The sequence below is a fragment of the Vulpes lagopus genome, chromosome 22 (assembly GCF_018345385.1).
Source record: "Vulpes lagopus strain Blue_001 chromosome 22, ASM1834538v1, whole genome shotgun sequence".
NCBI classification, from domain to species: domain Eukaryota; kingdom Metazoa; phylum Chordata; class Mammalia; order Carnivora; family Canidae; genus Vulpes; species Vulpes lagopus.
Window position 1 is genome coordinate 27,865,714 of NC_054845.1, and position 13,685 is coordinate 27,879,398.

General features: G+C 43.9%; 1 protein-coding gene across 2 annotated transcripts in view; it reads right to left on the reverse strand.

Moving 5' to 3' along the window:
• EPHA4 (EPH receptor A4) overlaps positions 1-13,685 on the reverse strand; it is a 142,287-nt gene that overhangs the window by 62,837 nt on the left and 65,765 nt on the right. The window lies entirely within an intron of this gene.

A 13,685-nucleotide genomic window follows, 5' to 3' on the forward strand; every position in this document is an offset into this window, starting at 1 on the left:
AACAAAATTGGAAGTTTCAGCCAAAGTTTGAGATGTGAAGGTAGGAGGAGGGAAGTCGCGTTTCCAATCCTGCTGAAGCCTACCCATGCGGCCACCATGGTGCAGTCCGTCAGCTCGGTCACTAGAGCCGACCTCAGCTTGGATTGTAAAATGGGTCAGGCCCCGGTTCTTATTCCTCTGTAGCTTCCAGGGTTAAATACGAGTGACTCTTAAAGCCATTAACCTCCTTGCCAAGGTTCCTGGTCCACTTTCACATGGGAAAATGTGACACAATGAATCAGGCAATGCAGAAGCAGAAAGTCAGTAATTAGTATGTAGGACAGGGCACAGCGGTGTCTACATGGAGAAGAAATGGAGCAGAAAAGGAAATGGTCACAGGACTCCGGGACACGACACTGCTCTGTGGAGGAAAAAAAAAAAACAAAAAAAAAAAAACCAAACAATAACAACAACACAAAAAGAAGATGCCAAAGGATTTCAACATGGAGGGCTGGACCAAAAACAAGTGTTAGCCTGAACAGCCTTCTTCCCTTGGGCAGCGGTTCTCCAGGATGACCCTGGGGTAGATGCCAAAGGGAAGAGAGAAGACGAGGCAAGTTCAAGTTCAGTGATGTCCCATGAGCACATTTTCTGCGTTGCTGCCACAGAGAATGATGTTATATGGGCTTAAAAACTGGACTATAGCAGAGTTTTGCTCTGTGGGGTTTTTTGGGGGGGCAGGTGGCAGATATAAAAAAAAAAAAAACCACCCAGTAGGTTTATAATGGTGTTCTGCAAAGGCCTGGGAAAGCGCTCATGCTTTAGAAATTAAAATAACAACAGTGGTTGTATTTTATTTGCAGGATCGTGGCTTTCTTTCTTTCTTTCTTTTTTTTTTTTTTAACTCATGTCAATTAAAAGACAGTAAGTACATTCCCATTTATGAGGAGGGGCCGTCTTTTTCTCAGAACAGACAGTAAAGTACAAGAAAAGTACACACTTAAATACAACCCAAAGTCCAGTTAGGCCCAGCAGTCATACTTTCACATGAATTAGCAGCACCTTAAAACCATGGCCTGTCCAAATGGCAATCATGAGAAGAAACAGCCTTTTGAGTATCACGGCTCTCTCAGTAAATACAAGGAATCCAGGAGGGAAAAACTTAACTCTCCGATTATCCTATTCTCTGTTTATGTAAGTAGTTTATCTGGGTATTTGGGAACCAATAAATTTCTGACAAGTGATTGTGCCTTTCCTATCAGAAATATGCCCACCTGCAAGGAAATCTCCAATTACAAGTATGAGATCTAGAAAAAGGGGGTGGGGGCACCTGGGTGGCTCAGTGGGTCATCCCGGGGTCTTGGGATCGAGTTCCACATCAGGGTCCCCGCAGGGAGCCTGCTTCTCCCTTTGCCTGTGTCTCTGCCTCACTCTCTCTCTGTCTCATGAATAAATAAATAAAATCTTTTTTTGTTTTTAAAGAAGATTCAGAACAAAATGGGATAAGCATACCATTTGTTTAAGTTTTCTAGTCGCCATATTGAGATCATATCTAGTGAGCGTAGGGGGCCAGGTAGCTTACAGGTCATGCACGTGGCAGGATTTCATCCTTCCCCAGAGTCCTCAGTACCAGCCTATATAGGACTGGCTGCAACCCTGGTTAGGATGGGACTGCTCCACATTACAGGTCACCTTTCTTTCTATGTCTCGCTCCGTTGGGAACATGAGATGGTGTCTTGCTACACAGACAAACACAGCATATCCATTTATATCACCACCAGTCTGTGTGCTCCTCAAGAGAGCCCATGTCTTCCCCATTTCCCAGGGTCTACCCTGATTCCCCGTTCAGAGCAAGCTCAACAAATGTTTCAGGAGCCAGCAAATGAATGAATCACTAGACAGAAAATGAACCAAATCCTCCGATGCATCTGAGGCCCGCTACCTACGGTGTGTGAATGAATACAGCCTCCCCTGAGCTAAAGCTGGAATACTCCAGACTCATTAGCATTAAGCTCTGGAAGGGAGAATCTCAATGTACCTAGTTTAAATCAAGTTTCCCTTTTCTAGAATTTAAAAAAACTTTGGAAAAACTCAATAGGGCTACTTATCATATCTCAGTGGTTACTCCTGTTGGGAGGGACTAGTGGACTCTTTCATTTATTCAAAGGCACTTACTGAGTATTTGTCGCCTGCTCTTGAAGACAGAGGGAAATGATTCATTTTGATGCTACCCTGGATAAGCGAAAAAGGAAAGGGCAGGAAATCAGAGGGAAGGAAAAGACTAAAGGAAGCTAAATATGGTGAACACAGGAGGTATAGAGCAGGCTTTCTGCTTGTGCTCATCATTTTTAGAGCTCCATTACCAGCCACGGTGGCTGGGAGTGTAAAATGTGGGCTCCATGGGGCACCCACCTGGCTCAGTTGATAGAGCATACGACTCTTCATCTCAGGGTTCTAAGTTCGGGCCCCGCTTTGGATGTAGGGATTACTTACAAATAAAATCTTAAACAAATAAATAAAACGAAAAAAAAAATGTGGGCCCTGTCAATCAAAGTTTTGTTAACCGAGGATTGGTCATTACAACTTTCTTTCCCCATCTTGGTTCCCGGGGATTCAGGTTTAAGCCGTGGAAAATTTTGTATCTGAACAAAAGTTGATTTTCACATTTTCAAAGGTAGGCTGGTATTTCCCTGAATAAGGCCTTTGCAGAACCACAGTTTTCCTTCACATTTTATTTTTATCATAAAAATTAAGACCTCTTTCAATGCCAATCAATCAAATGCTGAAGGTATATAAAGAGAAATAAATGCCCCTCCTTTACATTTTTTTTTCTTCTTCGGAATTCACACATTAAAATCCCTCTCTGAAAAAAATAAAATAAAATAAAATAAAATAAAATAAAATAAAATAAAATAAAATAAAATAAAATAAAATAAAATAAAATAAAATAAAATAAAATAAAATAAATAAAATAAAATAAAATAGAATAAAATAAAATAAAATAAATAAAATCCCTCTCTGTCTCCAACAATGGGGCTAGCACACCAAACTACTTTAAATTTCTCATGCTTGGGATGCCCTTCACATTTTAAATATAATTTAGTGGAAGAGATAATAGCTCTGCTACCAGAACCAAGAGTCAAATGCAATAATCCTTAACCTACAAATCCTTTACAGCAGCATTCAACAAAATTTTCTCTGTAAAGGGCTGGATGGAGAGTCAATATTTCAGGCTTTATGGGCCATATGTTCTCTCCAGCAACGATTCTACTCTTCACTGTACTGAGAAAGCAGTCAGAGACGAAGTGGAAATACCTGGATGTGACTGTGTCCCCAAGAAAATTGTATTTGTAAAACCTGGGGGCAGTTGAATTTGGTCTTCGGGCCATAGTTTGCCAACCCCAGCTACACAGACTTTGTGGGGGGCAACGTACCCTCCCCTCAAAAAGATGCTCAGAGGAAGCCTCAAAATTTGGCCCATTAATTCTAGGGACTTCCAGCACACCGAGCTATCTAGGCAGCTCCATCCAGGAACCTCTGATTTACACCTTCATACGGCCCTGACTTCTAAGGTAGAAGTTACATCTACCTTCATGGGCTCAGGAAGAAATAAAATATGTGAAATATTACGGCCTATTTCTTGAGTTTCTCAGTGCTCTGAAAGAAATGGGCACTGTATTTCCTGCCACTGTGGATAAATTGAATGAACATCCATTTGCTTCACTGGTGTGAAATACTTTCTCTCTGGCACAGCAGGTGCTGGTGAAAGGTGCTACGATGGGTAATTATTATTTTCTGGTGGGATGTCAAGATGCATTCAGTTGACAAAAGTTTGACAGTATGAAGTCCCAAAGAAGCTCTTGCTAAATTACAGCAAAAGCAAAGGACTCTCATATCATATCATAGGATATCCTATCATGTGATATCATAAAAGGAATCTTGGTCTTCCTTAACCCATCATATGCTCTCTTTGGGGAAAAGACAAGCTTCCAGAGATAAAGCTCATACTAACCAGAGAAGCTGAGTGAATGTGACATTTAGAAGAGAGATATTCTAGGTATAAGAGAAAATGTCAATAATTCTACAAATCTTACTGCTTCCCTCCCGTGTATCAGACTAAAGTATAATTCCTGCGTAATTTAGGGAACACACTTACTGGCTGATGTCGGGATTTAAAGCAGCCCCATTAAGGAGAGCCAATGTCAACATATCCCCATGAAATCTGTAGGGGCCTCACTTAATAACTCCATTGAAAAGGGACCAGCCAACACCGAGCCCCAAGTCCTAAATGCCTCTGATGTGAAGGAGGAGTTTGGTATGGCCCATTCCATAGAAAGTCAAGGTTAAACAAGTGCTCCCTATGTACCCCACCCCCAACTCATAAGTCCCATTAAAAGCACTTTTTCATTCTTAGAGAAAGCAGCTAGAATTTCAGCAAAAGATGAAAAGCAAAATGGTGGATGTTGTGATCACCGCAGCTTAGAAGTGGGTTCTGCGGAGGGTTTAGATCCAAACAGACACGTGGTCTCACATGCCACATCAGCCTGAAATTGCTATTTCTTATAACAACTGTGCAAGTGCTAGCAGACTCTGGGAGCCAAGGGGAGAAAGAAATCAGATGAAAGTACCCATTATTGGGGCACCCGGGTGGCTCAGTTGGTTAAGCCTCCAACTCTGAACTTCGGCTCAGGTCATGAGCTCAGGGTCATGGGATCTAGCCCCGTGTGGGGCTCCATGGAGTTCACTGGGGAGTCTGCTTGGGATTCTCTCTCTCCCTCTGCCCCTCCCCCCACTCACACGCATGCTCTCAAATAAATAAAATCTTTAAAAAACATATCCATTATTAGCATAACTCTAAGACGTGCAACTTACAGATTTTAGACTTGGTAGCCCTAGCAGGAATTCTCTCGCTTGGCTTTTTCAATACCTGCAGCCTTCCTCCCTGAGGTCTCAGCTCAAATCCTATCTCCTCCCAGCTGACTACTCCATGCAAAGTGAAATGCCCCCCCTTTCCTCCACTGTGCACAATCGCATCATCTTGTCTTTTCTCCTTCTTGTGAGAATTTTCAGTCCTCTTATTTATTGCTTCTATGCCCATTAGAAAAGAAATATTTTTCTTTTTCTGGTTCATGGGAGTCTCCCTAGCCCTTAGGAAGATGCCAAACATCCAGCAGATACTCATTAAGAGCCTGCTGGATAAATAAACGAATTCATGGACGATCCCTTAACCCATCCCAGCTCATTCCTCAGAAGCATCACCACCACACCACCATTGCACTTGTGTGTGTTGTGAAAGCGTATTAAAAAAAAAAAAAAAAAGACAATCACAGGCTAGAAGATTGAAAAAATTTAAGTCTGCAACCCAATCAACGAGATAGTTGATACAAAACCAAAGTAGCTGGGCTCCTGTAAAGAGTGGCTTCCAGAGCTATCACAGGCATTTAATACTTAACTGATTTTTAATCACCATTTTAAAATTCAATGTCTGAGCCATGAAATTAATTCTGGATGTGGAAAGAAACATTCCCCAAGAGCATGGGCAGAAACCTGACTCTGAAATGATCAATTTCTTCAGATGCTAGTACTGTCACCCTACAAAAATGCCAAGGCAACTGGTACAAGACAGATCTTCTGAGGAAGAGGCACCGTGGGTCTCAAGTTCCACTTCATAAGGCTTCATTAATCATGTACAACTTTTAGATTGTCAATAATACTCCAGGGCCTTAGCTGTAAAACCCTCCAACCCTTCAGATAAGCCTATGCTAATCTCTCTCCAGCTGAAAGACAGGCTGTAAAGGCAGAGTCAACAGTTGGGGTGTGTAGGTTTTGACAGAAATGAAGCCCATGCTTCCTCCCTGGACAGTTGTATATGTTGCCACCATTAATTGCTCTCTCTCTCTCCTTGCTGCCGTGGGTTAGTTTACATCAAGGCGGCTGCTCAGGGACCCCCCTTCTGAGATCGATGGACAGAGCATAACCTTTGCTCGTGGCAGTTTATGTGTTTTAATGATGAAGAGAGCCAAAGCATAACTGCCCATTATTAAAAAACAAAACCACTTGGAGGCATCAATCACTTATTGCTCCATGAAAAAATTCTTGGCTTCTTATCAAGATAGCTTCTTGCTGCAATTTTGCCACTACCTATTCTTCTGATGTATCTATTTTATCATCCTCCTCTCCAGGAACCTTCATCTTTTCTGGGTAAATTGAGGTTTGGGTTTATTTATTTTAAGATGACTAGTTTATGCTGAAGTACTTTTTAAAGTAAACTCTCAGCCTTGAGGAAGCTGTAACATGGAAGACCGTGAAAAGTGATTTTTTTCTTTCACAACTAGCTTTAGAATTAGCTAGCCTGTGAATTGATGGATTCTTCTTGCAAAGCAGTTTTTCATACTTCATTTATCTGATTTAACCCTCATAATAAAATCTGATGAAAAGTATTTATTAGCCTCTGCAATCTGATGACCAAAACGAAGATAAGAGAAGCTAAGCAAGTCGCCGGAATTAACACAACCCAAGTGTGCAAAGCTATGATGATCAGAATGCCTGATTCTGAGGCTATAAGGGCCCCTGTCAGAATGATATAAGCAATCTGAGGGGGAAAAAAAAAAAGCACAACTCTGAATTTTGGGGGGAATGTTCCTCACTTTCCCACCTCACCCTCAAGTCCACACATCTCCTAGCCTCCTTGTCTGTCATGCTGAAGTCTGCTGGCATTATTTCCTGGTTGCTGCATGTGTCTTAAATGAGTTCCCTCTCTCTCTGGTAACTTCTCTCTCAATTCCACTGAAGAGGGTAATTAGGAGTTTTTGTTAAAGGCTTTCCCTGGCTGGGAGGACACAGGAGGACGGAGGGCATGGGGGGAAGGGGGGCATCGTATCTCTGCAATGAGACTCTTCTCTCAGCTCATCTTCCGCTTAGCTGTAGGTAGGACAGAGAACAAGAGTCAACCATGGGCGGAAAATCAAAATGCTGGTAGCAAAGAAGGTAACCAGTTCTCACCCCAGGGGATCTCAGCAAAATGAATAATTGACCCTGTTTCAAAGAAGCATGCTGTGCACAACCACTGTATGACTTCCATGAATAGTGTCAAAAACGTTATCCAGAAATGACAGTGCTCAGTTGATAACAAGCCACTCTTAATTATTCATGGTGGTGGAAAAATTGCAACAACCTGGCTAAATGGCATTGGCAGATTAGTGACGCCTTTCACTTGGGCATCCGTCAGTGTTCTTCAAACCTATGTATCTTCCAGGTAAATCCCCATGATACTATTAGTCCCTATAAAATGCCCACAGTGGACTGTGTATCTGTATGAAGTGAGAAGTAGTTTGGAGGGTAAAGAGAAGGTTACAATAGCATCGCTTTAAGACAAGTAACTCTGGGCACCTGGGTGGCTCAGTCAGTTATTTATGGCCTGGACCAGGATCTCAGAGTCCTGGGACGGAGCCCTGTGTCAGCCCACTCAGCAGGGAGTCCGCTTGAGGTTCTTTCTCTCCCTCTCCCTCTGCGCTTTGCCCTGTTTGTACTCTCTATCTCTCTCAAATAAATCCTTTAAAAATAAATAAATACAAACAAATAATTCTGTGAGATGATAGCTGATCCCTATTAAATATCCTGAAGCTTTCTAAAAATTTTACAACCAAATGGCAAGTGATCAGCCGGGGATCCATCCAAACCCTTCCAGTAAGCTTTGCTTGGTGATCTTTTCCCCTGTGTCCCTGTATTTGGACAAGAGTCATGCACTTGGTGTCTCCAGAGGTGCTTTTTTTTTTTTTTCTATCAGTTGTTAAAATACTGAAAGACAATCAGAAAGGAAAGGACAAGGATGTGAGTTACTTACTAGCTGATGTCAGACTCTGAACTATTGAGACCTAACCAAAGAAGTTTCTAAAAAGGGAACCTGTTGAGGACTGCATCCAAATCATTGAAATCTTTGATTACTCTTATCTGTTTGGTACGGTCCGGGGCAGTCATATTAACCAGCTTATCAGGGGATTACCAGGCAGCAAGACCATACATTCTGAACTGAAAACCCTGTCACAGAATCTGGTGGGGCGTGGGGGTGGGGGTGTCTCAATCTGGGTTTTTATACCATGACAAATGGGATGTAGTATGAAATCACACTCTCACATTACAAATGTGATAAATGATATAACAGATTCCCCTGTAAATCTTGGATCCAAAGATTTTCATAAAAATATATTCACAAAAATGATTGATTACATGGATGATAAAATGTGATATAGTTAGAGATCAACCAATGGATCTCCTGAGACAATCCGATTAACAAAACTTTAGGAATCCCTGGCCTTTGTTCTCACTCTTGTACCAACTAGTCTCTCACTGGAGCTAAGTATACTTTCATCGATCCATTTCACAGAATGTCCTTCCTCCCATCATTATATTATTAGTTACCTGAAGCTCTAGAGCAAAAAGAGATATAACGCTTTTGGGTGCAAAAAAAAAAAAAAAAAAGTAGTTTCCTTGAAACCGAAGGCTGCCTTTTATGCTATGGTTTATACATCAAAGACTCATGCTAGACATCCCTCCCAAAATCCCTTAGCCAGACTGTTAGGCATATAAATCTTTGGGGCAGAGAACTGAACTAAACATCAGTGGCGCCTTCAAGGGCTTGTTTGAAAACGGATGTGAGATTTCCAAAATTAAAGCATTTTAACAAAAAAAAAAGTGTCTCTCTTCTCCTGACCTTGGAAACAAGTAAGGACGATGTTATTTTAATTTGCATTCAAATTTTAACAACACAGTCACACAGCACCACTGGGATCCACATTGGGTTTCCACTGAAGATTGCTCATCATTTCATTATGGTTCATTATGTTGATAACTGTCAGAAAGCATTAGAAGTGAGGGCTTTGAGTAATAGAACTGAAATGGTAATTTTAAAACAATACACTTTCTGGAGGAAATACGGTGGTGCACTAAATTCAATTAGAAAAGGCAAAATGTAAAGACAAAGTAAGTGATGTTTGCTGTTTGGCGCTAAGCTATTTCAATTTCTCCATAACCCAAACCTGCAGAAAGCTTTTTCAAATCAGGACCTTTAGTCATAGATCTTGGTAAATTTGCCCTCATTAGCTACAAGCTCCTCCAGTATGAATTGTCTTAAAAGCTGCAAATTTGGAATATTTTAGGCCATGCCTAAGTATCAATCAATCACCCTTTGTTTGTTTGGCACAGCTGACTGAATTATTCAAGGCCGTTTACTTGGAGACAGATTTGTGGAGGCCCTTCAAGTTGGCAATCTGAAATAATAATCTCTTATTTACCGAGCGCTCCAATCAGGGAGGTTCTAATAAGTTTCATCCAACAAGTTAAATAAAGAGTACCCAAAAGCCCAAGGACAGATTTCCAATTGAAAAATACAGAAAACCGTCCTGGTAATGGTGCTCAGAAGTAAAGGTGGCAAAATAACAAATTAGTTATTGCTTTCTAGGTATACAAAGCCAATTTACTTCTTCTATAAGGCATTTTTTTTTCCTAGCGCGTTTTGAAACACAATAAGGGGTTAGCAAGTTCCCTTAATTGTTATATTGGTTCAGTCTCCCAGTGCGGGAATGAAGACCTTTCTCACTATAATCACTGAACAAGAAACTAAATAACTAAGGTAATCAAAGTCTTCCTGCTCAGGCATGCAGCTGACTTCTCCCAACACGGCTGATTGTCAGACCACATTCCTGACTCCAGAGAAAGGTAAGCGGAAGGTGAAAGGGGCCTAGAGGGGAGGGCCTGGTTATTAGCAGAGTTAAAAGATGTTGATTTCATTAATAAAAATCACATCCAGGGGTGTCTGGGGGGGGGGGGGCTCATTCGGTTGAGCGTCTGCCTTTGGCTCAGGTCATGACCCCAGGGTCCTGGGATTGAGTCCCACGTTGGGCTCCCTGCTCAGCAGGGAGTCTGCTTCTCCCTCTGCCTCTGCCCCTCTCCATGCACTCGCTCGAGCTCTCTCTTTCTCTCTCTCATAAAGAAATAAAATCTTAAAAAAAAAAAAATCACATTCAAATCCCTCCTAAGAAATGACTCATGAAATCAAAATGTCTTCATCGGCTTAAATGGCATCTTTGTGTACGGAGGGGTCTTGGTGTCTGCCTCGCCGGTGGTGTCACAGAAGCCCCGGTCACCTTTCTGGATGGATGCATGTGTCTGAGGTGAGGGCTGACATCTCCACTCTCAGGCAGTAACCTGGTGGGGACTCGAGAAGAAAATACGAACAAATATACAAAACTCCATAGTGAGTGCATCTGATCGTGTCACTGTGAGCCAGCTTGGGTTTTCTTCTGGGAGACAAAAGAATATTCCATTTGCATCAAGGGAAGAAGGTTCACAACCCTTGAACTATCTCCCTAGAGTCCCCGCTCAGCCAAAGAACAGCCATGGGAAAGAGGGTCTCCGTCTCCTGCCAACCATCAGGAAGGATCTGCATCCTTCCCTCCTGAGGACGGTCCACAGACCAGCAGCATCGGCAGCCTCTGGGCACTTGTCAGAGATGCAGAACACCAGGCCCGCCCTCTGCTAAACCAGCCCCCCCACCCCAGATGACTCCCATGATATTTCTACACTCATTCATGCTTAAGGTGCATTTTTCAGACCCTCTGTTCTAACTGGTGTGGATTATTCCCTTGAAAATATTCACGATGCTTCTCTGCAAGCACTGCTGACTCCTCAGGTAGCCGTTTACACTAACCCTAATCCAGAAGCTCCAGGAGAGTCCTCCTCCTCCCAAAGATCAAGTTTATTTACTATGCAATTAATTCTTCGGAGTTCTCAAGCCGTGTGGATGGGTATGAAGGACTTCCTGGGGGTTTCCTTCTAAATTAGCTGGTGCTGCTTGCATTCACCTGGTCTAATCGTTCTCCAAGTGAACAAAACCCTGATTTTACAAACCAGTGGAGCAGAGTCTCTCTTTGGCTAGAAGAATGAGTCTCGGGGAGTGTGTTTTATTTCTTCATTAGTGTGCCGTCACGGTGAGCGCCCGCTGAACGCGGGGCTGCATAAGAAGGCTGGGGTCAAAGACAGCAGAATGAACAAGGAAGGTGCCTGATTATCGTGGCTGTCAGCACCAGGGAATTGGGTTTGTCACCTGGCCTAACCAACTGGGAAGAACTGATTAAAGGCTGGAATCAGTTTGAAAGGATCCCTGATGTTTACGTTCCTTTCCATCCCCCACCTCTTGCCAAAAGCATCCCATGGATGGAGCTGGGGGCCAGGCGAGGGGAAGAGCTTCCCTCACTCTGCCAGGTGATTTGACCAAGAGGTTCTCTGAGAAGCTCCCACTGGCTTCTCCCTTGACATGCCTCCTGCGCGCCGTCCAGCACAACCCTCAGCGACGGCAGACGTCCTCTCGGGCAGGGGCCGCCCAGGTGGTCACCACTAGCCGCACGTGCCTATGGAGGCTTGGGACATGGCAAGCGTAGGTGAGAAACTGAAGTTTTAAACTTGGTGTGAGTCATTCTAAACTTCTAGAGCCACATGCGCCTGGTGACCAAGGTGGTGGACAACGCTGGATGGGAGAAATCTAGACCGAACCGCACGCTGGAAGCTAGACTAGATCGTAATCCTGCTGCTTCACTTACCAGTATACCTACGAGCAGAATACGGTCACCTCCCTGTCTATCCCTGTCTCAGCGGAGATCTTAAGAGTCCTCTGTAGTTAACGCTTATTACTTTTCTTTAAAAAAGATGAAGAACTTAAAAATAAACTCTGTACAGAAGGGGTCTCGATTTTGCCTTTACGGCACAATGATGGGGGCAACTTTTAAAAATACTTGATGCCTGAGTCCCATCCCCAGAAATTGTGGAGTGCTCTGTGGCCATGGGGTAATTCAATTGCACAGTCAAATGAAAAAAGCACCCCAGAAAGGTAGTCAGACACCCCGGTCGTGTGCTGTGGAGCTAGTCTGGGGGAGGCAGTGACCAGCTGGGGATCCAAGAAGGGAACACACATTTGCTAGGTTCCTACCATGGGCCAGACCTTTACAAATATTTTCTTATTTGACTCTACTTTTTTTAAAAGATTTTACTTATTTATTCCTGAGAGACATACAGAGAGAGAGGCAGAGCACACGGGCAGAGGGAGAAGCAGGCTCCCTGCGGGGAAACCAATGTGGGACTCGATCTGAGGACCCTGGAATCATGACCTGAGTCAAAGGCAGATGCTCAACCGCTGAGCCACCCAGGGGCCCCTGATTTAACTCTTAACACAACCCTGCAGGTAGACCGTGAGAATCCCGTTTGACAGATGAGTAAGCTGAGGCGTGGAGCAGCTTAACCACCTCAGAACTTTGTGGTGTTAACAGCCACGGGCTTCCTCTTAACTCCAGTCGGAGGGATGCAATAAACATTGGAATAACACAAACAGCTTGAGTCAGCGAAGTGTAGGTGGAGTTCCAAGAGAATGGAGCAGGAGGAAAAAGATCACCTATCGCTTTGGTGTTTTCATGGACCTTTTATCAATGGTACAAAAAGCCCCCAGTCTTCTTCTCTTAATGTTACTGAAAGCAATCTGTGAAAAATCCAAAAGTTACTCCAGTTCTTAAACTTTGGGGTGCCCCTGATTGCTGAAATCCATACTTTTTTGTGTATCCTCGAGATAAAGCCAACCATTTATTGCTACACAAACATGAAAATTCCAAGGGCTCAGCTCCTACACTTATACACACGGCAAAGCATTCCGGTGACCCAGACAGGGGCCACCTTTGGGGTCTCCCGAAACTCTCGTGTGGCAAGCGGCAGTAGTTAGGTGATTGGCCCATGGCCCTGGAAGGCTGGCCGATAGATTGGAGTCACGAAACTCAAAATACTAGGAGCAAGAGCCAGGCCACCTTGCCACCAAAGATGAATTTTATGAGGGTCGTAACACAGTCAAGCCCCAACCTGGGGGAGGCTCTATCGGGACGAAAAGCAGGCGGTGGACCGCACACCCTAAGTTGCAGACACCACCACGCGGTCCGTCCCCAATCCTGCCCTCTGAGTTTGTTGCCAGGCCCTAAAATCCCACACCTGGACAAACGTTGGCAGTTAGTGTAACATAGGAGGAGATTGACCATTACTCTAACCACACATCGTGGGATATAGGATGAGGATCCTTGGCAAAGAACAAGTCTGGCACCTGAGCTTGTCACACATCTATGGCCATCCAAAGTATTCTACGGAAGCAAGAGAAAATGAGAAAAATCTGTGCCCAGTACGCTAAGCTGGCCCTGGGATACTCCTTCCTCCTGGAGGAAGTTTGTGTTTGACGTGGGGGAGTGGGCAAGACAGCCTGCCGGGGTCAGGGACCATGTGAGCCTTCTGGTTGTCCGGCTCTATCACCAGGCTGGGGGGAGCCTTGGGCATGTTCCTTAACATCGCGGAGCTGGCAGTTACCTCGTCTATCAATGAAGATAATGTCTATTTTCTAGATTTGTGATTATGCGAGCCCTGCGATAAGGTTTCCTGAAAGTGCCGGATACGTTACCCGGGCATCACTATAAAATGGATCTTACTGCTGCTGTCCTCGTGTCCTCTCTGGCTGGGAAAGAGGCTCTGGATGGTGCGATCTCAGCACGAATTGGGGATGGATCTGAAATCTCCTCCCAGTCCCTTTAAAGGTGAAGCCTGAGTTAGACAATGGCCTCACGGCTGGCCCTCACCGGAAAAATACTTCTATTTGGAGGGATGTTGGCTTCAGGCCAGCCAAGATGGAA